The sequence below is a fragment of the Phocoena sinus genome, chromosome 3, assembly GCF_008692025.1.
Source record: "Phocoena sinus isolate mPhoSin1 chromosome 3, mPhoSin1.pri, whole genome shotgun sequence".
Lineage (NCBI taxonomy): Eukaryota > Metazoa > Chordata > Mammalia > Artiodactyla > Phocoenidae > Phocoena > Phocoena sinus.
In genome coordinates this window covers 123,555,315-123,560,201 of record NC_045765.1, presented here as the reverse complement: position 1 = coordinate 123,560,201, position 4,887 = coordinate 123,555,315, and the positions used below count along the sequence as shown (strand labels likewise).

Below are 4,887 nucleotides of genomic sequence, written 5' to 3'. Positions count from 1 at the left end.
CAGACAAAAATCTTACACAGAAGCATACACATACACACTCACAAAAGAGGAAAGGGAAAAAAATAATATATCTTGCTCCAAAGTCCACCTCCTCAGTTTGGGATGATTCGTCATCTATTCAGGTATTCCACAGATGCGGGGTACGTGACGTTGATTGTGGAGATTTAATCACTGCTCCTGAGGTTGCTGGGAGAAATTTCCCTTTCTCTTCTTTGTTCACACAGCTCCCCGTTCAGCTTTGGATTTGGCCCCACCTCTGTGTGTAGGTGCCTGAGCGCGTCTGTTCTTCGCTCAGACAGGGCAGGGTTAAAGGAGCAGCTGATTCGGGACTCTGCCTCACTCAGGCCGGGGGGGAACGAGGGTTACGGATGTCGGGCGAGGCTGCGGCCACAGAGGCTGGCGTGACCGTTCACCAGCCTGAGGCGTGCCGTGTGTGTTCTCCCAGGGAAGTTGTCCCTGGTATCACGGGATCCTGACAGTGGCGGGCTGCACAGGCTCCCGGGGTGGGCAGTGTGGATAGTGACCTGTGCTAGCACACAGTTTTCTTGGTGGCTGCAGCAGCAGCCTTAGCATCTCATGCCCGTCTCATGGTGTCCACTCTGATAGCTGTGGCTCACCGTCCCATTTCTGGAGCTCCTTTAAGCAGTGCTCTTAATCCCCTCGTCCTCGTGCACCAGGAAACAAAGAGGCAGAAAAAGTCTCTTTCTCTTCGGCAGCTCCGACTTTTCCGGACCTCCTCCTGGCTAGCTGTGTGCACTAGCCCCTTCAGGCTGTGTTCACATCGCCAACCCCAGTCCTCTCTCTGGAATCTGACCTCTGAAGCCCAAGCCTCAGCTCCAAGCCCCTGCCCGTCCCGGCAGTTGAGGCAGACCAACCCTCTAGGGGCTTGGTGAGTGCTGGTCCAGCACAGATCCTCTGTGCAGGAATCTCTCTGCTTTTGCTCTCCGCACCCCTCTTGCTGTCTCTCCTCCGTGACTCTGAAAGCTCCCCGCCTCAACCATCCACAGTCTCTGCCCACAAAGGGGCTTCCTAGTGTGTGGAAACCTTTCCTCCTTCACAGCTCCCTCCCATGGTGCAGGTTCCCATCCCTATTCTTTTGTCTCCATTTTTTCTTCTTTTCTTTTGCCCTACCCAGGTACGAGGGGGAGAGTTTTCTTGCCTTTTGGGAGGTCTGAGGTCTTCTGCAGCGATCAGTGGTGTTCTATAGGAGCAGTTACACGTGTAGATGTATTTCTGATGTTTCTGTGGGGAGGAAGGTGATCTCTGTGTCTTACTCTTCCGCATCTTCTCCAGAATCCCCTATTCCAGATATTGTTAATTTGTGCCTTCTATTTTTTTTTCTTGGTAACTCTTACCAGAGTTTTGTCTGTTTTATCAGTTATTTTAGAATATTAATATCTAACTTTTAAAAAGTCTCTGTTTTATATTGTTTTATAATATTATTTTATATTTCATTAATATTAATTTTGTTTTTATCTTTATATCCTTCCATATGCTTTGGATTTATTCTTGTTCTTAGCTTCGTGAGCTTGATCTATCATATTTACTTTTATAACTACATTCTCGGTTTTATTTTTGTATCCTATTTTTTTTATTTCTACTTGTCTCACTTTATCTTGGATCCTGTTTTCCTCCTTTCTAGCTTTCTTTTGGATTGATTTTCTTTTCATTCTATTTATTCTCCTTTACAGGTTTGCAATTTATACATTATATTTCTATGCTATAATTTTCTACACAGAAACCACTATTTATCAACTTAAAAAGTTCAAAGCTATAAAATAATGTTAGGAATGAAATGGGATAGGACTCAGATTCATATATAATAAGAAAACAATGAAAATCACTTAATGGCAGTAGATTAAGAACATAATAAAACAGGAAATATTCTAAAAATCTAATTTATCAAACCTGAGTTAAAAATGATCTGCGTATATTTATAACCATTAAAAATTGAACAATGGTTAAAATTTACATGTCAAAATATTAGCAGACTCAAGCAATTTTCTGAAAGCTTCAGCATCTCTGTCATGCACACATTATTCTTAAGAATAGAACATAGGAAAAGTTTTACAATGCTATAGGTGAATTTAAAGTAAATATTCTTAAAAAGTGAGTACATACTCAAAGCAGCAATGTAAAAATAACTTAAAATACTGTGACTAAGTAGGATTTAACTCAGGAATATAAGAAAGAGATTAAAGAAGAAAGGACATATAAAAATAATAGTAGATACAGAAAAAACATAAAATCAACAGCAATTCATGATGAAAAATACACAGTGAATTAGGTATAGAAAATAATTTTTTCACCTAATAAAAGGCACTGCCAGTAATCCATAGGATACAGAGGTAATGAAGGCAAATATGAACATTCTTTTCAAAATCAGGAACCAGATAATTATCTGTGAGAGCACTCCTTCTATTTTATATTTTACTGAAGTTTTTATTCACTAGTCCTTCTGTTGATCTTTTTCCATTTTTTTTTTGGGTGAAGTAGGCTAAATTTGTCTCTTAGTAGTTCTTCATGAAAGACTCATGTGACTAATATTCCCTGTTTTCTTGAGAGTTCAAAACATTTTGTTTGGAGCCTGTATAATTGGCTATATCCTGGGATCCCAGAACCTTCTAAATATTATTAAAAATTTGCACAGAGTAAAGTTCACTCTGTGCTTTAAAATTCATGGCTTGTGACAAAGACATAGTGTTACATATCCACAATTACAATATCATACAGAATAGATTGACCATGCTAAAAACAGATCAGTCTCCTGTGCTTTACTCATGCTACCTTCCTCTACCCCTGAGCCTCTGGCAAACACTGATCTTTTTACTACAGCTATACTTTTGCCTTTTTCAGAATGTCATATAATTGGAATCATACAGTATGTAGCCTTTTCAGAATGGCTTCTTTCACTCAGCAATGCATATTTAAGATTCATCCATGCTGAGTGTGGATTAATAGCTCATTTATTTTTATTTATACTAAATAGTATTCCGTAGTATCAATGTACCAAAGTTTGTTTATGCATCAATGTACCAAGTTTATGCATTCGCCTATTTAGTACATCTAGGTTGTTGAAGGCTTTCTGTGATTATTAATAAAGCTGCTATAAAAATTTGCCTGCTGGTTTTTGTGTAGAAATAAGTTATCAAATCAATTAGGTAAATATTTAAGAGCATGAATACTGGGTCACATTTAAGTTTATGATAAGTTTTATGAGAACCATCAAGCTGTCTTCTAAAGTGGCTGTACCATTTTGCATTCTCACCAGCAATGAGGGAGAGTTCCTACTGCTCCATCTCCTTGCCAGCCTTTGGGGTTACCAGTGTTTTGGATTTTAGCCATTCTTATAGGTGTGTAGTGATGTTTAATTTTTTTTTTTTTTTTTTTTGCGGTACGCGGGCCTCTCACTGTTGTGACCTCTCCCGTTGCGGAGCACAGGCTCTGGACTCACAGACTCAGCGGCCATGGCTCACGGGCCCAGCTGCTCCATGGCATGTGGGATCCTCTCAGACTGGGGCACGAACCCGTGTCCCCTGCATCGGCAGGTGGACTCTCAACCACTGAGCCACCAGGGAAGCCCTCATTGTTGTTTTGATTTCCATTTCCCTAATGACAAATGATGTTGACTGTCTTTTCATATGCTTATTTGTCATTTGCATATCTTCTTTGGTGAGGTGTCTGTTCAGATCTTTAGTCCATTTTGGGAGATCATTTCTTATTGTTGAGTTTTAAGAGTTCTTTGCATATCTGGATACAAATCCTTTATCATATGTGTGATTTTCAAGTATTTTTTCCAGTCTGAAACTTATCTTCTAATTTCTTAATAGCATCTTTCATAGAGCAAAAGCTTTTAATTTTAATACAATCAAACTGATTAATTTTTTTTTCTTTTATGGATCATGCCTGTGGTATCTGAAAACTCATCAACAAACCCAAGGTTATTCATATTTTCTTCTCCTGTTTTTCTCTAGATGTTTTATAGTTTGTATTTTCCATTTAAGTCTATGATCCATTTGGAGTTAATTTTTGTGTCAGGTGTGAGCTCTGTGTTGATTCTCATTTTTTTTCTTTGTATGTGAATATTCAGTTAGAAGCACCATTTGCTGAAAAAAACCATCCTTACTCAATTAAATTGCCTTTGCATCTTTGTCAAAAATCAGTGACTATATTTGTGTGGGTCTATTCATGGGCTTTCTATTCTATTACATTGATATGCTTGTTTATACTTTCACTGATATATGCTGTATTGATTAATTAACTTTATACTTAATCTTAAAATTGGGTTATAAGGAGTCCACCAACTTTGTTCTTCTTTTTAAAACTGTACTAGCTTTGGTTCTTCTAGTACTTTTGCCTTTCCATATAGATTTTAGAATCTATTTATTAATATCTACAAAAAGAGCTTGCTGGGATTGATTTTGATTGTATTGAATCTGTAGATCAAATTGGACATAATTGATATTTTAACAATATAAAGTCTTCCAGTCCATAAAAACAGACTATCTATGTCTCCATTTATTTAGACATTAATTTCTCTCTCTTTTTTTTTACTATCTTTATTTGAGTATAATTGCTTTAAAATGTTATATTAGTTTCTACTGTATAACAAAATGAATCTACTATACACATACATATATCCCCATATCCCTTTCTTCTTTCATCTCCCTCCGCCTCTCCCTATCCCACCCCTCTAGGTGGTCGCAAAGCACGGAGCTGATCTCCGTGTGGTTTTCGACTGCTTCCCACTAGCTATGTATTTTACATTTGGTAGTGTGTATATGTCCATGTTATTCTCTCACTTCATCCCATCTTACCCTTCCCCCTCCCCGTGTACTCAAGTCCATTCTCTACATCTGCATCTATATTCCTATCCTGCCCCTAGGT

The 4,887-nt window shown here is 38.3% G+C and overlaps 1 pseudogene; it reads left to right on the top strand.

The window, feature by feature from the left end:
* Nucleotides 1-368: 368 nt before the first annotated feature.
* The window catches only part of LOC116751092, an 85,171-nt pseudogene continuing 80,652 nt past the window's right edge, over nucleotides 369-4,887 (top strand).